This window comes from Elgaria multicarinata, chromosome 6, assembly GCF_023053635.1.
Source record: "Elgaria multicarinata webbii isolate HBS135686 ecotype San Diego chromosome 6, rElgMul1.1.pri, whole genome shotgun sequence".
Classification (NCBI taxonomy): Eukaryota; Metazoa; Chordata; class Lepidosauria; order Squamata; family Anguidae; genus Elgaria; species Elgaria multicarinata.
Genome location: NC_086176.1, coordinates 40,751,735 through 40,777,950, shown reverse-complemented (window position 1 = coordinate 40,777,950; position 26,216 = coordinate 40,751,735). Strand labels below are relative to the sequence as shown.

At 39.3% G+C, this 26,216-nt stretch overlaps 1 protein-coding gene across 2 annotated transcripts in view; it reads right to left on the bottom strand.

Annotated features, from left to right (window-relative positions):
* Nucleotides 1-26,216, bottom strand: part of PTPRD (protein tyrosine phosphatase receptor type D) — a 1,062,283-nt gene that overhangs the window by 414,190 nt on the left and 621,877 nt on the right. The window contains exon 1 of one of the 2 annotated variants that reach the window (XM_063129265.1): nt 24,455-24,532. The exons of the other annotated variant lie outside the window; for it this stretch is intronic. The gene's annotated coding sequence lies outside the window, so the exon portion shown is untranslated. Of the gene's footprint in view, nt 1-24,454; nt 24,533-26,216 lie in introns of those variants that run through there. 2 annotated transcript variants of the gene reach the window in all.

Sequence of the window (26,216 nt, the reverse complement as noted above, 5' to 3'; positions counted from 1 at the left end):
AAATATACAATTTAGGTATATCAAACTAAAAATGAAATAAACATTCTATGCTGCCTCTCATAAATAAAACAAATGTGACCCATTCATGTATTTATTATATGTACCTCAATTCTACTTAGAAAGAACACAATCAATTCAGTACTGATTTGCACCAATACACTCAATACAGCATTGATTTACATTGAGAAGGGCATGCACCACAGATAATCCCAATGAATATGTTGATTATTAGTTATTTTAAAGCATTCCGATTCACCATATTCATGTACTAGAGCAATATTTTCACAACACTGTTCTCTGACATTTTATCTTCCACAATATTTCATTCCGTCTTCATTTTAAAGCTGAACCATTCGGTGACATTAATACTTGCATACATTTCCTAGTAGTAAGCATGTGTTTCTGTAAGTAAAAACACTAATAGAATCAAGGGAGTCTAAGGAAACATTGACTGGATTCAGGCAACATCACGCATCCCATTTTGGACAAACTAAGACAGACACTGCCATTCAAAAGTACTGCCACTGCCTGCCAGGGAAACACATTTTTGGAAAGGGGGTTACTGGTGGTATCAGCAGCATTGGATACAGAACCGTAATGGAAGGCGGGAGGTAGCAGGAAGCCTGGTTGGAGTAGCAAATTTGGTGATGGTCTTTCTGAGTCCCAGAGCCTGATCACACTAGATTAAATGCAGCCCTCTGTCTTTTAACAGCTTTCCTACACAAGCTGTCTTTTATTATTTATTTATTTATTTATTTATTACATTTTTATACCGCCCAATAGCCAAAGCTCTCTGGGTGGTGCACAAAAATTAAAACCATAATAAAACAATAAAACAATTAAATATTAAGGCATATGCATGACAATGCTCAGAGTATTAATACATTATAAGTTGTGAAAGCGAAAACGGAACTTCATGAACAGGAAGAAGCAGTTACTGTGTTTATTCCACATAAAAATGTGAAATGAATGTTTCTATTAAATACTTATTTCTATTAGATATACTATGAACAGCTTCATTTTGAAAGTTACCCACTCACTGTAGCTTATGCAGAACGTAGTACTGAGCTGAACACATAGCTAACCCAATTAAAGTATGGCTAAATTAACTTGAAAGGGATCCATTTAAAATAATAGGCCTGAAATTGCATAGAGTTGCAACTTCAAATTTATATATTTTCATAATGTTTAGTATAATACCCTGGAGCAGGGGGAGTAAGCAGTTACAATAATAGCAATAATAATGCTAATAGCAATATGCTAATTTATCTGTTTTGTACAATTTATACGTTTGGGAAGCAATTTCATCATGATTTCTTTAAAAGCACACAGTACATCAGGAATTTTACTCACTGGACCAATTTTCTCTCTCCCTAAACCAATTTAACATGCTACATACAGGTAATATAATTGCTATTCAAAATATCTGAAGTGTGATTGCAGTGATAATTGTCGTTTTTAATATCGGTCACAACAAACACCAGAATTAATAAAGTAACCTGTATTGTGGGAACTCTTCTCATCCACACCCCCATTTGGCAAGGCTCCCATGCCTCAAAGGACATTGTTCTGGTTCACCCTGATAGCTAAAACTGGCTGGTTTTACTTTATGTCCAATTTAAATGTGAAGTGCCTGAAGCTGCAAGCCTATTGAAGATCACCATGATATCTGCAGAAGATCCTGCCAATACCAGTTTGGCCTCTTCTGCCACCAAAGGAAATACAATTGAAATCAATCCAAAACATCCAAAAGGATGCTACAAAATAAAAAGGTGGCTGAATGGCATATCTGCTTGAATAGTGCTCCCAATCAAGCAGTTGCATTGATCACTCACATTCGGACATCTAAATATCAGAGAGCGTTGTGGCCAACTTTGGATAAAAATGTTCTAAACAAGAATATGGTGTGTTTTTTAATTTATTTATACTACCTATATATCACTAAGGGCCTTTCTAGACGGAGGTTTAGACCGGTGCTCGCCCCTGTGCGTCCAGTTGACGCACAGGAGATCCCGGGGTCAGCCAGGGGTGAAACCTCCCTGGGCACGGGGTAAATGAAACCCCATTTAGCCCTGTTTTTCCCGCAGTCCTGGCCTCAGGACAGGCTGAGGCCGGGACCGTGGGCGTGTGGACTGTTCCGATGCTTTTCCCGGCAACCGCACTTACGTGCGAGTAGCCAGGAAAAATGGCAGACGGGCCACAGCGCTTCCGCCCCCTCCCCCCAATTCCCTCCCACGACCTCCCCTGGCCTGCGATCCCTCCCTGTCCCCACCTCCTGTGTCCTGCCGCCGCGCCGATGTCCCCAGCTGCTCTGTCCCATTGCCGCCGCCACTGTCCCCAGCCGGCGTTTCCTATTGTCACCATGTCCGGCCTGCAGGACATGGCGACAGCAGGCATCACAGGCCAGACATGACGACAACAGGAAACGCCGGCTGGAGACAGTGGCGGTGGCAGCGGGACAAAGTGGCTGGAGACATCAGCGGCAGGACACAGGAGGTGGGGACATGGGGGGATCGCAGGCCAGGGGAGGTCGTGGGGGGGAATCGGGGGATGGGGACGGGGGGACCCTAATTTTTTTAACTTACCTTTCCGGTGCACTCCTGCGCACACCGGCCCCTTTAACAAAACAAAAAAATAAATAAATGGCAAACACGACGGGGCTTCATCACATCTAACTTGTAGATAGGCGCAACGGCCCGTGCTAATTGTAGCGCAGCCTCGCCGCGCCAGAAGCACTGATTTTCAGGTAGGTCTAGCAAGGCCCTAGGTTTCATAAGTTATATAAGCAGTGTTCTGGCGATATGTGGTAAATCAACATTGAAGCCTATTCTTTCAGCCAGTACTCAACCCAGTGGGTTCATTCTTCTAAACTAGAGATATTTCGTCAAGCTTACATCTTTATGAATGGTTTTAAATTTTATATATCAGTTTTTAATGTTCAATGTTTTATCTTTGTAAATCGCCCAGAGAGCTTCAGCTATGGGGCAGTATATAAATGTAATATTATTATTATTGTTAATAATAATAATAATAATAATACATCAAAAAGCAGCAGATTTCTTATATGATACTATGTGTATATTGCTGTGTGTACAACGCTAATTTAGAAATGGATCGTACAGAAGATAAAAATAATTGCATTTGTATTCTATCACACATTTTGACAAACAGCCTATTGAGGCGTAGGCAGGCCCTTCTCTAAAATGTTTTGGAAAAGAACTATTCACCTTTTTTTATTCAAAGATGAAAAAACGAGAGCATTTAGCTCAGAGCATTTGAATACACTGGGTTGGACCCAAGCTTACGCTAAGAAAAGGTAGTCTGGTGCTGGAGGAAGGAGACAGGGTGTGTGTGCGGTAGGGGCGGGGTCTGATTCCTTCTTTCCTCTGCAGCCCTAGCATTACCTCCCAGACTGTTCTGGAGGGTTGGAGGACACTCTAGAACAGTGCAGAAGGTAGTGCTGGAGACTTGTATAAAATTGCTTCCCTGGCCCCTTCCTCCAGTAGAGAACCTCCAGTGGACCCACAGATTTTAATTCAGAGAACTCTTTCTATCATATTGAAAATAGCAACTAGCCATGTCAAACAGAAAACGACAATTTTTAACAATAAAAAGTTAGGGAAGTAATATTCAACGTATTCCTAAGGCATAAATTTACATTATTGCAGAATCATTGGTATATGGAACTATTAAAAACTGAAAAGGAACATTGCACTAATGTTCAGGGTTCCAGCAAACACTGCACATGGAGAAGCAAGCGCTGCATGAAAGTAGTCCTTTTACACAACAACAAACAACCAGTAACAGCAGTATGGCAGGAAGAAGATTGGCAGGAAGAACTGAATCCAGCCCTACCACTCATCCAAGCAATTACCAGCAGATTTCAGCCTTTTTCTAAACATGCCCTCAGCCCCAACAGTTGGATTCACATGGGGAATCAAGTGCTCAGCTAGGGAATCATGTGCTCAGCATCTGCTTGTGCACATAATCATTACCCATCCAATTACCAATCCAGCTGGATTTTCACATAGCCTCTAGTTGGATCAGCACAATGTTTTCTTTTTTTAGCCCAAAAGAGAACAGACATTGAGACTGCAATCAATACCCAAGCCTAAAATGAAGTAGTAGCAAAAATTGCTCTTCCTGAAAGTAGGATGTTGGCTGGACAAGGTTACCATCCTAACGCACACATACATACGCGTGCACACACACACACACACACACACACACACACACGCACACGCACAGACACAATAGTCAACACTATTACAAGTTGATGTTTTGCATCCATCGTCTGCTGTAATAAAATACAGACCTCAAAAGATGGTTAATGAATTTTAAGAAATAAGATAGGTTATGAAGCATGGCTTCTTTGTTTCAAGCATAATTTTCAGTTGGCACTGTCTCCCCAGAAGTCCCTTGTGCAGTGCAGTAGGAGATTGTGTCTCTAGACAGCTTAAGAGAAAGCAAAGAGTCAAGCATTAAAAAATAATAATGAAGCAGTCAGTTCCTGAGCGGTTGAACAATCAGTATGTTTGAAGTCTTTCTGTGTCTGCAGTGTAAAAATATGGTTTGTAAGCCAAATGAAATTTATAGCTTGACTTACTATAAATATCTGCTAGACTCATGTAAGATATATTTGTTTTACAACTAAATAAAAAAGTATGATGATTTACCATTTGACATGATGGAAATACTCAAACAAGAATTGCTAAAGCATGTGGCTGAAAATAATCCATATATAAAATAGACGGGCAGCAACAGTGTAAAAATATTGCTAACGCATGAATTTTCTAGATTTATGAGCCTAGATCTCATGGGTGATGTAATTCACCCCTGGGAAAGCCTTTCCCCCAAAAGTTTGAAATGCCAGGAAATGTGGATATATTTTTGGTTCAAACTATCATGGAGTAACGGGCAGTGCTTTGCAGCTCAGATTTCAATCAGCCTTCTATTACAAGCATTACTTTAAGAGGCAACAAGGAATACTACAATTTTTGAACAGCTCTCGAAAGCATGTAATGTATGAATATAAATAATCTGAATATTTGTCTACTTTCTCCTTCTCTGCCATAACAGCTCTTTTAAAATACACAAGTGTAAAAGGATACAATGCAATGATCAAAATGCAACTGAAACTCTGCCCCTCCCATTCCTATCAGACTCAGACATAACATTTCCTATTTATGGATCAAATAATCTATTTATATGTATTCTCAGTTACTAGCTACACCTTTAAACTTTTCACATTTGACATATGGAACCTGCCATATATATCTAGGAATTTATGACTTTCCTCCCTTTTTCAGGAGATCAGTTAAGAGGAGAGAGAAGAAGAGAAATTTGCCACACCCAAACTCCAGGGGCATGAAACTCGGCCTGGGCATGAAATGCTATGATTGGCATGTTGTAATCTGCCCCATCACTAGCTCCATTACTTCATTTTGACTTTGGCCAATGATATAGATCAGATCAGATGCTCTATAGTATTCCCATGGAAGCAGTCGGATAATTCAAGTAAAATTTAGGCTGGGCTGTAAATGCTGATTGGCACCGATTCCCAGCAACAATTCCTCTGAATGTGGTGGGCCATTTAAACCACCACACCCACACCCACACCCACACCCAAATTGATCGCAAGAAGCAGCACCTGTCAGCCTGGATGGGCTTCGCCAGACTTTACTTCCTCCAAGAAGCTGGATCTATGGAGACAATAATGGTCTACAAACATATATAATGTTCTGTTATAAATGGTAACTGTCAACATTTGGAGAGTCTTATGTCTCAAAAACCATTTTAGTTTCTTTGGAATACGAGAAGGCTTTTGCTAACTCTATATAACTGTCTGCAATCAGGAAGCTTTTGTCTGAATGCAAATATACCTTGAGAACATCTTATGATAAACAATTCAGTTCTTGAGGGGTAATGAAGAGGATGGTCCCATTTTCTCATTCAGAAATTGAAGCGAAACAGAACAAGCATTTTAAGTATATTTCAAAATCTTTACTCCTACTTTTAAGATTTTTCCCTGCATTTACTCCTATTTAAACTGGACTTAAGAAAGACTCTTTTCCTGAAAATGAGACTTCTTCATTTTGCTGAAGCCACCTTGTTGCTGTATCACACTAAGCCTTTATGACAGCCTCATCAGACCATGGCACTAAAAGTTATCTTGTCAAAATAACTCTTCCTTAAGCTTTACGCCCTAGGTCTTTTGTTGTCAAAACGGACACACGGACACACTCTTAACATTATTGTACACAATGATACTAATTATTGTGAGAACTTCCACGTACTTGATCTTAGCCAAGAAGTCCAACATGGGTTCATAGCATTTAGCTATTTTGAGTAGGACTAAAAATGTTGCAAATCCCTTATTGGAATACTAAACTGAATCTGTTAATCGGTACCTCCTTTCCATTGTTGTAATTGTATTACTAGAATTCTGTTCAATTCTGTGTTGTTTCAGGTTAACTGTGTAATAAAGGAACAGTTAACAAAAATAAATATAAATAAATAAATAAATAAATAAATAAAAGAACTTTACTTTGCCACCAAAATGCATGATAATCTTCCCTTAAAGGAATATTTGTCAATTGCAGTATTCTATTGTTAATACTTTGTTCTTGTTTTATAATGGAATCCTTTTAGTCATGTAGTGTTTTGAAGAACAACAATAATACTCAGCACTTCTATCAAACACTACAAATATTCATAGCACTTCACATATACTAACTCAATAATCCTTATAATAACCTTGCAAGACCGGCTAATATTATTATTCCCATGACATAGAGGGGTGTGAAGCTAAGTAAGAGGCTTGCCTAAAACCCCTACTTCGTGGTTGTGATGAGATTTGAAGTGAAAACTTCCTGGCTCACATTCTTAAACACTGAGCTACACTGTTGTACTAAATTTTGAACTTGGACAATCTTTTCTCTCTCTTTCTTTCTTTCTTCCCGAAAATAGAAGATTTCAATTGAGTATCATGAAAGCTCTTTTACCATGCTTGCTTGAGAGACATGTCTAAACAAGTCTGCAATTTACTTTTTGATGTTCAGGGAATAGGCCCTTCTGGAACATGAATGCTGGGTGAAGGGATGATCCTAAACAATTGTCCTTGGCTTGATTAATAGAAACTGGAGAACAGGCAATTGACTTTCCCCAAGATTTTATAGTGGATATAGTATTCTGTGCACGATACCCTTTTTCTTTAAGGCCAACCAGTAAGTGTACAGTGAGATTTTGATTAGACATGAACCAAGCAGAGGGAGACATTTACACTCCCAGGAGACCCTTGATTAGGTGAATAGTGGACGGGGTCACTCTTCCACGGAAAATTTTGGCAGGAAACTACAGTTTGATTTGCCCTATGCAGCCAAATGTCTGCTTAGCTTTCCTTTCCCAGACAAACAACAAGAAAAATACCTACAGCCAAGAAGTTCAATGAGGGATACACTTAAAATAGTGGCGGAATTTTCTCTCCTAACAACAGTCCTATTTAGGCATTCTTCCTCACACAAGTGACAACTGTGTAAGGTGGAGCATGGGGTCCTGGCCAGTAATCCCACCCAAACACCCCTATCAGTTCCAACTGCCACCATCCACACAATGGGAGTGCCTCCCTGTCCTCATGTACAATTCTGATTCCAGACCACCAGTTGGCGGAGGAGGGGGGAAGCTATGGATGTAGAGAAGGCTCCCCTTTCTGGCCCTGCCCCCTAATGTGTGGATGTGGGGGGGAGAGCCAACAGTGATGCAACAGTCTGGGCAGGGGGCAGCTGGTATGACAGTATTTCCCCCCTCACACTATTGCTAATTGCAAGTGAGAATGATCAACTTTTGAAAATTAGGTATCTGAATAGAGACTAGCAAGTTAATCTTAAATATTTTCCCTAACAAAAGCTATGTTTTGTAGCATTGAACGGCTACAGAAATTCATTTTAAGTATTTTATTTTTGTTAATGTATTTATTTATTTATTGCATTTCTATACCTCCCAATAGCCGAAGCTCTCTGGGCGGTTTACAAAAAAGACAATTCAAAACAAAACAACATTATAAAACCGTAATATAAAATACAATATAAAAGCACAACCAAGTTAAAAACAGCAGCAATGCAAAAATACAAATTTAAAACAGCAAAGTTAAAATTAATTTATAGACTGTTAAAATACTGAGAGAATAAAAAGGTCTTCACCTGGTGTCTAAATACTACTCATACTACTCATTTCATGGCAACATTAGAAAAATGTAGTTTCAACAAGCTCCACAGAAGTTGAGGGCAGCAATATAATGACTAGCGCCGGCCCTACCATTAAGCTATAGGAAGTGGGCATAGCAGGTGGAGGACTCTCCCATTCCCACAGCACTTTCCCACTCCAAAAGGGTCTGCCGTTTTTTGCTGGCCATGCAGGTAGCCAGCGGGCTCAAGAAGCAGCAGGTGCTCGCTTGCTCACCTGTGCACTGCACACTTCGCCTCATTGTGTCTCCCGAGATCAGCCAGCTTACTTTCCCTAACAGGGACATGCACACCTGCATCACCAGCACGCTGCCTCTGTAAGGTCTTTCAGTCTTCAGGAGCCACACTGGATGGATGCACAGGCACTGTGCAGCTCCTGAAAGCAGTAAGACTTACAGGCAGTGAGCTGGTGATGCGTGTGCGTGTGTCCACGCTAGAGAAAGTAAGCTGCCTGGTGGCGGGGCAGGCACACAGGTTGTGCACAGGAGGGAGGAGGAGGGGCTGAGGGAGGGGAGAGGAGCACTTCGGGTTTCCGCTTCAGGTGGTGACCTGCCTTGGGCCAGACCTGCTTACAATGTAAAGATTTCCCCTCTATCCTTTAATTAGGAGAAGGATAATGTTCCAGGGAATACCAACTACACACCTGTCTAGACTTGCACTGCTTTATTCTGTTCTGATCAGTGTGCACATGGGGACAAGAAAACACAATTTATCATGTAGTGAATCACAATAAAACTGAGAAGTGCTCAACAGAAAATGATTTGTTTTCAAACACAATGGCCACAATCTAGAGAGGTGCATATGAACCATCTGTCCATCTCTAATTTCACCCCAAGAAATTCCCTTTCTGAAGATGTACTTCAGACACCACAGGGACCAAGGGCTCTTTACACACCCAATTTGCAAAACATAGTTTGGGGACTCGGTACAAAAGTTCTGAAAAACTAAACTTAGTAAGATGGGGTGTGCACTAGCAGCATTTAACTTTTTCAAAAAACACTAAATTCCCAAAGATTTTTTTTAAAACTGGCATGATTTTATAAGTTGTGCATTATGTGCATGTAGCCTCCGAGAGCAACATAATACTTTTTATATGGTGTAAAAGACTTGAGAGAATTACAAATGTGAAAGGAAAGTGCTTACAGTCAATTTTAGCTAGGCAATGCTCAGGTGGAATATCCAAAAGCCTTTAATTGCCATGGTGACTTTGAAATGTGTTTTTCACTTCCATTCTGATCCAAATGGTCAAACACCGTACCTAATTAAGGTACTGTTTCATTGACATCTAGTTACCCTTCTAATTAAACTGAAATATTAAATTTGAAATTATAAATTGAGCTGTAATTGTTCACCTCCTGCCTTATAAAGAATGTTATCCAAATAAAAATAATTTATACAGTAATCTGGCAAAAACTGCTTTCTAGATGACAATGTTTTACCAAAGCTGTGTTCTATTTTTTCTTTAGCAGTCTATTTTGATAGCTGTAGTGTTTAGTAATATTATTCATACAGCATGACAAACAAAGGCAATAATGAAAAGTCTTCTTCATTTTCTATAACGTACAGTGAATAAACAGTTAATTTTTTAAAAAAATATTTAAACTTTTATTATAAGAAAGAAAGTCACAAGACTGTAGGTAGGTATATTTTACAAGTCCTCAACATGGTACTACTTCAGAATGCATGTTGGTAATCAGTCACTCGTTCAAAAGCACTCCCACATCTGGAGAATGATTAGAAGAAATGATGTATACTAAACGGAAACTGAATTGAAATTTACAGAGGACAAAGCGGGAATGCTGCTCTTGGGTAGCTGTGGAGTAAGGAACTGACCTTCCAATTTGAATTTGACACCCACGTCCCGTTAGTTTAATAGAAAGATAGCACTGCTGACTCCAAAAATAGACATAAGATAACCATTTATCATTAGATAAATGAAGTATGCTGTTTCTAGATCTTTTGCTGGTTATTATGCAAGTAGAATTCACTTGATATTGAAAAAAGCAGTTTTATGTTTCTAATCATTGCACATTTCATATTCATCAGATGCATGCTCAGAAATGAGTTCATAACAATGACAGGTATGGGGGATAATCTATATAATCAAAAACGTTCATGGAAATAGCAAATATGAACTATAGGGTTACAGCACCCTACTGAAAATGAAGGTTTAAAAAACCTGATCCAGTATTTTCAGTAAACCTAAGTAATATATCACACAAAAGTCCGCCATTCTCAACATAGTTCTGATAAAGCCAATGGAACAACTCTAGAGTAGAGAGGATTGTCCTGACAAAAATAGATCAAAATATTTATGAGCCTCTCACTATCATCACTGCTTCTTGATCCTAATTTATATACAGACATATACTGTCAGAAATATGCTGTAATTCATTTTTTCAGTTGATGAAAAACCTAGGCACAAAAAGATGAAGTGAACTGAAACCGTGCTGTTGTAGGCAACTGGAATCAATTGAACCATGGTTTTCAAAGTGTGCTTGGGAAAATCATGGGGTTTCCCCGAAGCTGATCAAGGACTCTTTAATGAGAATATCAATATTGTTGGAAAGGTTCCCTGAATTACAGCTAAGGCACCATGCCATGCATATCTGTAAGTTGAGCATTTGCACATATCAGAGCACACTCCCAGTCTGTCTGGGGTAACAGCAAAGTCCAAGTGCTATAGCCAATACCCTGACAGGAACTAAGTGTGTGACCTAATACATGGTACAGGATGCTCTGGAATGCTCCTGGGTGCTTTGACAGATGTTCAAGGTTTCCTTGCCAGATGGCTCAATTTGGAAAAGATTCCCTGGAGGCAAAAAGTTTTAAAATCACCAACCATGAAGAAGTGGTTATGTAGAACAATAGACATTCAACCCAATGCTGTTACCCTTATGCCATGTTTCCTTCAAATATTTGGAATAACAATGGCTTTAATTCACTAATTGGCCACTACTAATATGAAACATGTGTCATAGATTATGATGTCCCTCATTTTAATGATTTAACAAGACAACTGGATATATAAACAGACTTGTGGATAAGTAACTCACTCACTCTCTGGAGCAGATTTGGAGGGTGCATGGTGGGCTACAGTGGGGAAGAGAGGCCAGGGAAATCCCATTCTGGTGGACTGACAAAACTTGGATCCAATCTAATGTAATTAAGATTCTGAATAAATTTTGTGGAGTAAAAGTATTTCATTTCTTTCCAGATTGAGTATCTTTGAATGGACATTTTTTGGTGGTCAGGATATTCAAACAAATAATGGCAAATATAAAAGGGCTCTTTTATGGAATTCTACTGGAACACGTGATCTTTTCAAACAATTATTTCAAGTTAACAAGTGCCACCTCTGCTACATAAATAATAATGGCTACCAGGATTTATCTACCTGTTAAACAAAAATAATTTGCATTATCCCATGCTAGCAGATTATGCAGCATAACTAGCAATAATATGAATAAAGTCTAATTTACATTTGCTTTTAACAAATAAAATGTTATTTTTGCATGCATTTCTATGCCATAGCATTAAAACATCAAGTATTATGTCAGAACTTCAAAGCACAGGTTTTTTAAAAAATCTACTGTTTGTAAGATATACACAAGTGAGAGGGGACCAAATATTTCAAATAAGGTTTATATAATGAAAAATGAAGTTGGTACTGACTGCTTTGTCTAGCAAAACTGATTATAAATTTTAACTCTCTAACATCTCAACTTCAGGCTGTAGTATGGTCTCTCCATAACTGTAATAGACATTTCACACACAAGCCAAAAATAATTCTATCTAGCTACAGTATTGTACTCTGCCTAAGAAATTCCTTCTTAAATTTTAAATCCTTTTATTTAAGCCATATTTACAATAAAATATAGAAATTCTTATTTATTTACACAAACATGTCACCAAGCAAGTCTGTAGCAATATGTTTTTGGTATGTTAACAGATATATCATATTCCAGAATAGTGTAGCATAAGTGGCTAACAGTGCAATCCTATACCCACTTAGTGGGGCTTACTTACTTCTGGGTAGATATGCATAGAATTGCATTGTAAGAGACTAAGTTTTCAATCAAATCATATACCTGATTAGTTGTACATTGCTCCAATAGTCCTTGGTCTGAAGACAAGAATGTTAAATAAATGTAATAAAATAAATATAGTGTAATAATAGTGAGCTATCTTTCAGTACTGTTGTAAGGATTACAACAAGACAACGTATATAAAGTGAAATGCACACCATAAAATGCCATATAAAAGCTACGTCGTATTATTACATATCAGGCAAATGTGGTCAAATTCACCCTCCCATGATATTGGAAGTCTAGTTACTCATTGTTAACCCGAACCTAAGGAGTTTACAAAAATGAAATTTCGAAGAACTTATGAAATGTTATGAACCAACACATCTCAACATTTTGCACTTGCAATTGGAAATACTGGTGTTACATTGGTACAATATATAACAAGTGGACATCATTCCCGTATATAAAATGCATCATTAAACTTACATTAACATTGCTCTGGATCTATGGCCTAATCAGATTTCCAGATGCACACATATAGGTAATTAAACAGCTCTTTGCACACAAGTACATATGATCCACATATTATATACTTGCTCTAGCAAACAACATTGCAATATCAGTGTTTTCTGCAGCTGTTATAATGTGTAGAGCTGCCCTCAAGGCTGAAAGATTTTGTACAAATTTAGCCTTGCAACTAATCCAGCCTCCTCATTTTTCTCTCTTCCACCAATGGACTACAGAGCCAACATTTCCTTCTTGCTGATCCCTGTCAGTAGATAAGACTCAAAATAAACAGATTGCTAAAATGATACAAAAAAACACTATTGTACATCTAAAATGGCTGATTGCTTTCACAGCTTTTTATGTCAATCATTAATTAACATTTGGAAGACAAGGAAAGCCTTTGTTGGAGATTCAGCAGCCTTGTCCTTTCAATTAAAGGTGCTGCAGATCACAGTGAACATTTCTGACACCTGCAAATGGCCTCCAGAAAAATTAGAAAAGAAAGAATGCAAACTTGACATTCCAGGTCAAACTAAAGCAAAATCCAGCCGCAAATAAATAAAGAAAAAACAATAGTTTTGCTCTTATAAAGTTATAAGAACATGAGAAGAGCCATGCTGGATCAACCAAAGGTATATCTAGTCCAGCATTCTGTTCCTACCATGGCAAAACAGATGCCTATGGGAAATCCAAAAGCAGGACATGACTCCAATAACACCTTTCCGCTCATGTTCCCTCAGAAACTGGTTTAAAGAGGCATACTGCTTCTGATACTGTAGGTCATAAGGCCCTTTTAAAATAAAATGATTTTTTTTGCAGATCAGATCACCTTGTTTATAGTTTTTGAAAGAAAAAACTGTAATGTGTCCACTAAGTCTGCTTGCTGTTTTGCACTCTTGTAAAAACATGCAACAATAAACACAGGATGGTACTATCTTTATTAGGAACAAAGTTTCACAAAGCTTTGAGCTTTGCTCTTGACTTCATGACATTTTGGTTGGTCCTAATATAGGTGTTAGTATTATTTGGTTTTTGAATATGTTTTTTCCTAATTGGCCAACATAGCTATCTATAAAGTGTGTGTTGAAACAATGGCTTCAATCCATTATTAAGTGATAGTGTTAATAATGTTGCAATAGCATAAACTGCTTGCACAATGCTTGCTAGGGCATTGGGAAAAGTAGTGATTTGCTGCTGAACAGTGGCACCGGCACTAAATTTCAGTGGCAATTGCCCCTTTTTCCCACTGCTACAGCAAGTCCGACTTACAGCACATGAATATTGATTTATACTAGTGCAAAGTCATTAGCACTGAGGCTGGGGCACAGTTGGATCCTAGCCATTTAGCAGATATAGTTCATCAGAGAAATTGACTAAACATTTATACTCCGAAATTGTCTGTCTCATCTGAGTCCAAGTACACAAAGTGAAGGTACCAGTACTATTATTATTATTATTATTTATTATTATTATTTATTTATATAGCACCATCAATGTACATGATGTACTAACATTTCCACTGCAACTTTAAAAAAACAAAAAACACTTTCATTCATGGAAGAAAAACGTGTATCTATTCAGAAGTCAGATTGACATTAATTTCTCACTAGGAGTACTAGGAGCTCTCCTGGAAACCTTGAAAGTGGACTTACTTGTTAAAATATGCAAGCAATAAACACACAACAAATTTATCTCCAGAACAAAGAACACAGTTTGTCCTTCATAGGAGTATAAGGTAATCAGGTCAAAAAAATAATTTAATGGGGAGTTCCCTTTTGAATCAACAGTTGAGAAATAACTGCTTTTCTAATAAATGTCCTTAGATGTTACTCTATTTGACTTTTGGTTCTGGCTACAGAGCCCTGAAAGCCCCTCTCACAAAATGAATATTAGGGCAACACCAAATGTTAAGTTTGTGGGGGGGGGGGGAATGCTACGAAGGGTCGACGGTGGCGGGGTTCAATGAATCTGATTCTTTCTCAGAAAGCTTCACCACCACACCACGAACGAAAGGCATATCTTCTTCATGCTGATTTGCTGCTCTTCATTGCCCCAAACAACTGCTGCTTTGATAGATTGGGTCCCGAATATGGCTTCTCAATGATATCATTCCATACTGATATCTATTTGGGTACATAAAAAGAGCCATGCTGGGTCAGATCAAGGGTCCATCTAGTGCAACCAACCAGCTGCCTAGGGGAAATCCACAAGCAGGACATGAGAGCAACCGCATCCCAACTGGTGTCCATGGGCTTACTGCCTCTGGTACATCTGAATGTGAGATATGGGATACATTTCTGCTGTGTAAAGTCTTTTGCAATCTGAGATCATTTAAAGAGGGTGTACTTACTGCCCTTTTACCATTTCAGCTTATCCCTTGACGATATACATATGAAAAAATATTAGTCCTGAATCTAGGGCTATTTGTAAATACTGGATTCTGGATTGAAATCAACCTGAGTTGACCTTTGCACATGGCAAAGAAGAGGTCAAAGTGATTCACTATAAGCCAAATTGCCAAACAACTTATTATGAAGGAAAGTGTGTCAACTCACTGGGAGTGGGTAAGCCATCTTGATAATTATTTTAGTGTATACAAAAGTAAACTGCATCGCTGGCCAAAAGAAAAAAAGCTGGTTACACGCAAGGAATATCTACACCTCTTTAGCAGGCTAATTGGCAAATGTTTTTAAAATTATCATGTGGTAATATCTGTGGCAGGAAAATAGAAAGCATCCTAATAAAAGTAAGGTTGTGAGTCCTACTCATTGCTTCCTCCTGTAATTCACTGATGGTGAAGACACATCAGCTCAAGTGCTACATGACAGCTCTTCATTCTCCATCGCTTTTATCCAGGTTATTTTTGATCCACACAATTGCATGCTCAGCTGAGCTTCAGGGCTAAAGTCCTCCAGTGAAAGGATATGATAGACCACAGAGATGCAGAACTACAGTAAGGAGCTACAGGAGGGTGGTCTAGTCCTAACTGCTTATTTGATACTTTAAGCTACTCACTTTCCCAGCTAGGCTTAGGGTCCAGGAAAGCTTCTTGCTATTTTAATTGGCTTTTAATTGTTGTTGTTTTTAATGGTGCTTTATGGTTTGCCTTTGGGTCTTTGGATTTGTATTATGTTTTTAAGAAAACTTGTACATTGCCTCAGGTATATCCATAAAGACAATTATACAGCAATAGATAGGTACTTCAGGATCCATGATGTTACAGTCCAGAAGAACAGAAGAGGTGGAAAGTAGTCCAACTTAGCTATTAGCAGATCGATCAAAATGAGTTTTATTGATGCAAAGTGCTTTTTTCTAAGGTATTTTTTTTCATTTCTAGTCTGTCAGAAACATTTTGGTTAAAAGTGTACACCTACCTTTTAACCAAATATTAAAAGATATTAACAGATATTAATGTATTCTTGAGTTTCTTCGCACAGTGTTAACCCACACCTGAGAAGACCACATTGGTTTAAAATGTCTACTAGTGATAGAAGTCTCACTTTACGGAACAGTCAGAAATCACAGACAGGTCAAGCACTATGGCAAGAACAGGGTGATGCTACTGAAGCACAAGAACAAAGATGTACAAGATTTAATGACAACCCAGATTATGTTTTGAGAATGGGTTGTTGTTGAATCATGGATTGCTGTTAAATCATGGGTTGTCATTACGGATAAATCCTGCTCTATGGTTTAACTATGGGTTGTTAACCACAGAGTTAACAACCCAACAAACCAACTGTGGGTTCTCTTATTGGGTTGCTTGTGGTTGACAGTGCAGGGTTTACATGTATGACAATCCACTATTCAACAACCACCCACGACTTAACAACAACCCATACTCAGCCCATACTCTGGACTGTCATTATGTGTGAACCAGGCCAAAGTTTTTCGTTCCAAAAAGGCTCCCATCCCTTAACTCAAGTTTGATGGAATCCTAAGAGCATCAGCTTTAACTGTTTAACAAATCAAGTTTCTATTCCTCATGGATACTGACAAAAGTATGACAGTACATCCAGAAACCTGATAGCATGAGGAAAATAACCTATAGATTGATCAAATTGTAATTGTACGGGACTTGTCTTGTCCTCACATATTACAGAGTAAGGTACACTAATGGTGTTATTAACATACATAAAATCCAGTTCCCAACATTCCAAGGTGACCAAGAAATGGAACCCAAGACAGAGCTAATCTGCATGGGGGGGGGGGGAGGCTTGAAACTGAATACGTGTGGACAGTAGGAGCAAAGGGTAGATTTAGCCCTCATCACAACAGTTTCTGACCGTACACCTTTACTTTTTCTCAGATAGGCATTGTTGCAGTAAGAGAAGGCCTAGGTGCAGCATTAATGGCCAGCTATCAAGACCCCAGGACCAAAGTACATTGACACCAACTCTCACTCCCCTGTGCCACATGGGGAGTCAGCCACCATTTTAATTACCCACACACACACATACCTTCAATGTTGTGAAAACCTTTGTCACATCAAGGCCATCATTTTTTTTAATTACCCACAAACCTACAGATCGATGATACATGAGGGGCACTACTGTGTGTATTAAAAGCCAGACGGTTCACAGTAGCTAGCACAGATTGTATCCCTGGTTTTGTGCACCACCAGCTGGAAAACCCACTGAGGTGGGAAGGAGGCCAATACAGGAGAGGATCCAGAGAGCACTTCGCTCCACTCAAACCTTGAGCTGTCCCTGTCTGGGTGGACAAACCTCAATAACAGACATCCTGAAGGATGGTGCAAAGTGTGTAGCCTCACATAGGGATGCATGCGCGCGCACACACACACATTAATTTATAGCAGTTTTCCACAATATTTTTTTTAAAAAGAACACACCGGCTTTTTGGCAAGCTATTGTTGGTACAGTAGAACTCACATCTTACTTGGCAGCATTCAATATCTTTGATGAGCCAGGCCACAGAAGACTTTATAAGAATGCTTCTGATTTCTTACCTTAGGGGACACTAATAAACAACTTGTCAGGTCGTTAACTGAGGCTTCTCTTTAGCAGAGAGATATTTACATTTTATCACTCCTATCATCCACTGAAAGAAAGCCTCTTTCATCTTTAAAGGGTTAATCCAAACTCTACCAAAAGATAAAGTTTTGCTCAAATGACCAAACACAGATATGATTCTTTCCACATTTGCACTGACCTTTCAGGAAAACTAAAATATGCACCCATTCTGAAAGATTTCAGTTGTATTTGTCGTTCTAAAATAGACTACAAAATACTCCACATTTAGACACTGACTTTCAAAATCACTCCTTTTCAGATAGTTACAATAAATGTATTATATTGTTTGTTTATTTAATTATTTATTTATTTATTACATTTCTATACCGCCCAATAGCCGGAGCTCTCTGGGCGGTTCTGTATAGTGTCATTTTTATCACATCAACAATCCAGACTTATATTGTAATAACCACACAAAAGCTGAGTAGACTCACAAAAATCTAAAACTCAAAACTACTGTTAAGATTACACCCGAAGGGGGTGGGGGAGGAGATAAGTATTTCAGAAAACAACATTGGTCTTAATATCCACAACTATGCTATCAGTCTTTGCTTGTGAAATGAATGGCTTTCTAAGATAGACTGGAATATTAGCTCAGCACTGCATGTGTCTAGGCTAATTTTTCCCCTCTGAGAAATGCTACTGGTTGAGTTGGCATTGAGACAGAAGGCAGTAAATTCCTATCTTCCATCAGTACCATTGACCTCAGAGCAAACCCCACAACTGGCTACAGGCATTCAACATCCATCATTGCTCCTGAAACCTAATCTTTCAGGGAAGGACAGCTGCACTGGACAACAGTTAAGCAGGTTTCTAAGATATACTACCATTCAAACTAAGAAACTTCCATTTTAATTTCTCCTCTTAATTTTGATGTGTATAGCTTTCTTTTTTAAAAATAGTATTAATATTCTGTATCTGGTAAGGCAAAAAAATCTAACTGCTGCTAAGTCAAAAACATGAAATTACCCTTTGCAATGGAACTTATTTCAGAATAAGCATTGTAAGCTTGTGTTATAAAGTGCATTGCTAAATGCCTTTTAATCCTGTTGATTTAACTGGATGTGGATAATTTCTCAAAATTTTGCAAGCCGACTCCATGTTGTCTTCAGATAAAGAGCATTTTTGCAGATCAAGTCCAAATATTTATAAAAAATCAAAGAAGCAATAATTGATCCAAGCTTAATTGTTAATAATAAAGGGAGTCCAAACAGTATCCAATCTGCAAAGAGGATGTGAGAATCCTTCCACACGTGCAGCGATTAGTTCCTTGCTTATCTTTTGAAATGTTACTAGCATGACAATCAGTCATTTGCTAGCGTGAGAAGTTAGTAGATTTGGCCAACTACAAAATCATATTATACACACCACTTACTGAACTTTGAAACATGCTTCCCAGAGCATTAAAGGATACAACTTGGGGATTACAACATTTTCTTGCTCTATTTCATACAATACAGTTAATATATTATTTATGGAAGAAATATGTACCAAGCAACTTTAACTATATGAGATGAGTGTTTGCTTGGCTGCTATTTAAAAGACCTGAACTTTCATTGTCTTCAAAGCAATAGCATCTGCTTCTCCCAAAAACTACAGAATTGAAATTATTAATTGGCAATATCATTATCAAACATCCTGGCTATGTTTAACCAAGGTAGAAGTACAACACAAGAATAAATTTGGCCATCTTTTAAATAAAAAAATAAGTTATGCCCTAATGCAAGAATCAAAAGTCTCATCATTTTAGTAATAAGATAAATGCACTACTCAGAGTTTTATAATGTTTTGCAAATACATGAATAAACATGTGATATCTAAGAGGACATTTCAGTAAAACATACACATTGCTCTAATATTAATTTCTCATATTTCAACTGCTATATCCATTTAATTTACTACTTTATTGAATAATCTTAGATGTTTATACATATTTATGCTATGGCATGCAAGGCATGGTATGTACATGTGTGTGTTTTCCTGAGTACATATGGGACGTTTATATACAGAGACAGTTTTATAAGCTGCCTAGGGACGTTCTGGCAGGAAAGGCTACCAAGGAAAGGCTGAGTAGGCATCTGTTGGGGATACATTAAGTATAAAATATCCTGCCTCAGGGCAGGGGTTGCACCAGATGTCTCATGGACAACACTTCTAATTCTATTATTTTGAATGTATCGCAGATCAATTTCCATGTGTGATGTTTTATACATAGCAAGCGATTAGCAAGCACAAAACCTCCTTTAAAAAGAGTACTAACATTTTTCTTTACTATATTTATGTGTATATGGCTTTTATAGAATGTTCTTTTGAATGGAATTTACAAACATCCTACATTTCATCAAAAGCATGTGCATGATTTATAATTTAATAAGAGATGCCAATGTTCAGTCAGAGCTAAATGACGTTATCGGGGAGACAATATAGTTCTGATCAAAATATGTATCATTCATTAAATCTGTGCTGTGGGTAAACACAGAACCCCTATAAATGCAGTGCAGCTTAAACAACAAGTGAAGCTTGTTGGAAGGAATTTACAGGCAGAACACTCTCAAGCAATCTTCTTCTACATCATCAGATTTCCTAAGTAGATGTGTTGTACAGAAGCTCTCAGTGTAGTAGATCACAGGGAAAAATAATTCCTTCTCCTTTGCTCGCACATGGCAAATCACTAATAGTACATGAAGGAATATTTTAAGCATTGATTCTCCGTTAGAGTGTCAGTTGCTACTACACATTCATAAGCAGCCTCACAAAACCTATCCCAAATAAAATTACGCAACCTCTACGAAATTCTGAATCTACTTCCAGTTGTAAAGCATGTTATGTTTGGCCAGCGAGGCAATAAGGGGGTACAACACAGTATGCTGGTATTTGACGGTCTTTAAATCAACATCTATAAACTAATCTCTCTTGTTTTAACAAATAATACAATTATTTGTTAAAATAAGTTTTTAACAAATAATACAATTATTTGTTAAGATATGTAAAGCCTAATAATTAGAGCAGTTGTCGTGAATGTCTTTACAGAATTTGTCCTCAAAGTTTTTCTAATTGCAAATATATTACTGTCTGCATTTTGTGTTCGGATAAATGCATTCCAAGTTAAAAGATATCAATGTATTTACATACAAATATGGATTTAATGAAACATATTCTAGAAGTGTTACTTGTAATAGGTGTGATAGAACCATAGATACACACAATGTGCCATTGTTTTTAGAAATTTTTCAGCAACACCTGCTTCAAGCAATAGTCATTTGTTGCAAAACCAAAATTCCCAAGGCAACTGATCACCCATATTACATCTAACAGTTTGAAACTATATTTCTAAAATAATCCATATACTCACAGTACACACATGTTGTAATTTTATTGTGTCACCCTACAGTCTTCTGATTTGTACAGCACCATGTACATTGATGGTGCTATATAAATAAATAATAATAATAATAATAATAATAATTTATCTTTAGTAAATCCTTTCAAGAATAGGACTGTCTGTTAGCTCTATAAATCATGTTCAATTTCAAAGGATTTCAATATGTAAATGCTTCAGCTGTTCCCCGAACAAATGGTCTTCCTCATCAATTTGAAAAACTGAAAATCAACAAAGGAATACTTGACCTTATTGCCTAATGTCTATCAGGAATGCCATAGTTGGTCCATTTTTGTGGAATTGTTAAAAAATGTATAGGACATATTCAGCCCAGATACTATAAGTGCTGGCTAGACTCCAGGCATAACTTTGGAATCTTTGCAATTATCATAGTAGTTTAAAAATATGATCAATCTACATCCATCCCTTCTTTAGGTAATCCCCACCAGCTTTTTTTTTTTAACTCTACATAGGTATTAGGTGAACAGTGCCAATTCTAATCTAATCATGAATCTTACAGCTTACCTTCCCCACCCTAGTTCTTTTTTTTAATTGCCTGGTAGTGTTAGTCTTAAGACTAAAGAAGAAATACATTCAGAGCTCAATTTGCTCAAGATGATCACCCTTGGAACAGCATCATCCCTGAACTATAGAGGTAGCAAAGGTAGCCTCACACCCCATGTAGCATTTCCCAATGGGAAACAGCATGAAAAATTACTATTCACTGCAAACCTATTCATGATAAATCTTAGGTAAGCCTTTATGGTACTGAGTATCGGCACAAAAAAGTCCTTCTAGCAAAATCATGAGAGTATTCTGTACAATGATATTTGCTGGGTAAGAACAGTTAATACAGGCCCCTAGTGGTTTAGCAGTCACAGTAGCAGACAAAGGGGTGATTCCTACTTTCTAGCTCGTGAAGTTCTATGACCAACACATTTCCAGTGCAGAAATTACAGGTGGCCTTAAAAAGAAAAGAAAAAAAGGAACGTACATTGTGGTTCTAAATACAAAATCAGAGTATAATTGCCAAAGCCTACACAGAAAAGCCCACACATGGACTAATGTATCTACATACACACACACACACACACATCACTGTCTGGGCGTAACTAATATCTGAGTCAAATAACAGCCACAGTACAATCTTTAACTCATGCCACTGTTTAATATTCATTAAATAGTAATAGGCTGGACAAATAAAAAGGTAAATTTGAAACACAATTGTGTGAAACCTAGAATCTCAGAGATACATCTTCCTTTTAAAGTGTAATTCCTGGCAAGACACACACAAACTGAAATGAATTTCTTAGTGCCATCTTAAAAATAGAGGTCTTCTTCTTAGCTGAAGTTCTGAACGTGTATGAAGAATGTACACAAACCATATATCATTCTGAACTGAAAGTAACTATAAATGTATTGTGCCATATCTCCACAAGTGACAGTATTGCTTTTGGAAAGCATATCCAATTAAATCTCTCTACCTTCTCTTTATAAAAACTATAGAACCTAGTTCTTAAACATACCTTGTAAGGAGCACATCTAATGTTTACAGCAATTTACCAGGGCAAAATTTGACAGCTGGACCTATGGTACTGACCAGCCTATCAATTTCATATTTGGAAAATACAATAGCAGTACAGTAGATCTCATGAGACTTAATTTAAGGTAACTATGATGAAACAATCAACAGCTCCCCTTAAAAGCAGCCACTAATGATTGATTATTTTCAGAGGAAGAGACCTTTGATTTATTTTTGTTTTTTTAAGTTACACTGTTGTAGTGTTGAAGCCAAACAAACAAAAACTCTGAAAGCCACATCTCTTAAATTGCATTTACATCAAAAATGGAAAGAAATAAACCACATTCAGTCCATTTTAATTTTTGCAACATAATTCTATGGTTTAGAGGGAAGAAGCCCTTGTTAAAAAGCTAACATTAGCCATTATGCAAATGATAGGATGCAAGCATTAACCAAAAGGATTTCTATCATCACTGAACACCGTAACTTTCTACATTATTTCCAAAGCCTAAAAAATCACTGAACACCACCAACAAAAAACACTCACACTATAGAAACTCAAAGAATTCCAAAACTAAATCAGTATCAGTTCCAGGAACTCAACTGAAATATTGCACTGCCTCACACAGATATTGAAAGAACATAAAAATCTTGGTGCTGCACTCTGCTGGGATGAACACTCTCCTCAAACCACATCAAAAACGTAAATTTAAGTTTTATGTCTGTGCAGAGAAAGTTGATGATAAATGCACTTCCCAAGGAATTGTAAAATATACAAAACCCTGAGTGAATAAATGCTGGTGACACCGCACTCTTCCAAAATAACCTGTAGAGAAATAGGACTAAACCCAGCAGGACAAAAGAGTAGGGGAAAGCTTGTGCAGTGGTTGTGACATGGGGCAGCTAGTCTTTAGGGAGATGGGGAAGTGGGTGAAAGGGCAAGATAAAAACCTTAACAAGTGTTAGGAAGCAACTTAGAAATCAAAGGAGTGACACTGCCTTCTCCTAATACAACAACGATCAAGTAAGTTTGCCACCAAAACATGCCAGGACTTCTAAATCCTACAATCCTGCTAGCAGAAGTCCTTGTCTTGGCTCCTTTAAAAATACTAATGTTGATGAATAACAGACACACACTCTCTATCACACACACACACACACACACACACACACACACACACACACACACACACCTTTTAACATATGAATTTCTTCCAGGCTGCATGAGAAAGAAATGGGAGAAGGGGGGCTTGTCTGGGAATCCAGGATCCTGTTCCCTATCCACACTGAGAGAGGCAGAGTTCGCCAACCCCAGCAGTCAGTACGGTAGCTACTCTCTTGCCTTTGATTTCGGCTCTTTTCTTCATCACTCAGGACACACACCACCTCGGCCATTGACAACAGCCCTTCTTCGGGCAGCACATGCCCTCCCCTCCTCATCCCCCTCCCTTGTGCATAGGCAGTACATACTAGCCTTACTCTGGACAGCAGTCAAGGCACGCCGGCCGACCCCTCCTCCTCCCCATCGCCAAGCTCCCCAAATTTCCCTTATTGTCAGTTCTCCCCCCCCCCCCCGCGCCCTGTTTGGAGATTAGACCCCCAGGGCTACGGGGGAGGGAGGGGACAGGGAGTAGCTGAGCAATGCACATGGCTGTCTCTCCTACATACACACATGCATACATGCACGCACCGAGAGAGCGAGCGGAGGCTGGCTAGAAGAAATGGGTCAGCAAGAGAATTACCTGGTCATGTTGGCTCCCCCTCAGTCCCAGCAGCAGCAGTAGCGCTGCCCCCGCCGCCAACCAAGTCCGCCTTCCCGCCCGTCACTTCCACGGGCGCTTCGTTCGCTTCTTCTGGCTGCTGCTGCTGCTGCTGCTTCCTTCGCCTCTTACTGATAGTCTCGCTGCCGCGGCCACCTCTCCTGCTGCCTCCTGCCGCTGTCGCTCGTCTCTCGGGCGGCCAATTTAATCCAAAGCCGAGCCGCGGCTCCGAGCCCAGCCCCCCCCAGGGGTCGCCGCTTGCTCGAGCCCTTCTCTCTCACAGACAGTCCAAAGCGGGAAAGTGGCAAGCGGCCTCCGAGGAGCGGGTCCGAGGGGCCGGCGACATCCAGGGGGAAGCAGCCGGCTGAACTCCCCTGGCAGCCAGGTTTCCCTGTTTTCTGTTCCTCCTCCTGCTGCCGCTGCTTGTCCTCCTCCTCCTCCTCCTCCTCCTCTCCGCTCTCCTCTTCTTCTTCTTCTTGCTGCTGCTGCTGCTGCTCCCGGGCGCTCTCTCCGCTCCCCCCTCCTCCTCCTCCTCCTCCTCCTTTCTCCTCTCCCTCCCTCCTCCCTCCTCTCGCTCTCTCTTCTTCTCTTGCCCCCTCCCCCTTTGCCCCTCTTAATTTAGTCCATTCTTTAGCTACAAATAGAAAAACGGGTCCTCTTTCCTCCTACTCCTGCACACGCACACACACCCCGAAAAAGAAAGAAAGAACAAATCACCAAAGTGCAATGCGAACCCCCAAAAGGGCAAGTTGGAGATGCTCTGGATTTTGGACGGGAATAGACGGAAGCCAAATTGACAAGAAAACCCACCGCCCCTTGTGAGAGGAGGACTCCTCGGCGGAGAGGCGACGGCTGCGTGCGCTTGCAGAGGGAGAAAGTAGAAGTGATGCTCTCCTCGCTCCCGCTCTCTAGGTTTTGATGATGATGATTTTTAAAAAAGAATATCTATCTATCTATCTATATGATTGTGATTGTTAAATCCTCTTAGGCTGTGCGGATCACAGGATTTATGTGGCCCCCAAGTAGTGTTACGAGAAGCTTGTTGCAGAGCCGGCTGTTTTAGGCGAGGGTGGGTGGCTGGGGGTGAGGTGGAGCGGAAAAATCACTGAGCCAGCCAGCCTCCCTCTCCTACAACCTGGACCTCAGACTGTCGGAGGACATAAGAAGCACGGGAGACGCACGCACACGCCGGAGCGCGCGGAGCGGAGCAGTGTGTGTGTGTGTGTGTGTGTGTGTGTATATATACGGGCGGTGACGTCACTATCCAGCGGGACCAGCCCAGAAAGGACCTCCCATTCCCGCTCCCCTCGCGCGCGCCTTTTGTCTCACACATACATATTGCATGCTTTCAAGAGGGCGAGAGGATGCGCTCGTGCTTTCCCTCAGAGAAACGCACGCTTTCAAATACAAGCTAGGGAGGCTGGTATCTGTTACACTCCGCCTTTTCCCCGCCCTCTCCAGTGAAATTGCAAAATCCTTGTATCATCATTACAACAGCTCCCACGTCTCCGAGAACACGCCGTGCAACCTACCCAGAGTTTAAAAAGCAAAACAACAAAGCCTTTATGTGTGGCGAAGGCTGGAGGGGGAGAAAGCAAGATCACAGTTGCGGCGTTCAGTTTTCCAAGTCAAATACCATTTTGGTGGAGTTACAAATTATTTTCTCTCTCAAAATGGAATTCACATGTCAGATTATTTCAAAAGAGGATGGGCAAAGAAAGCCAGTTACGGAGGACCTCAAAAT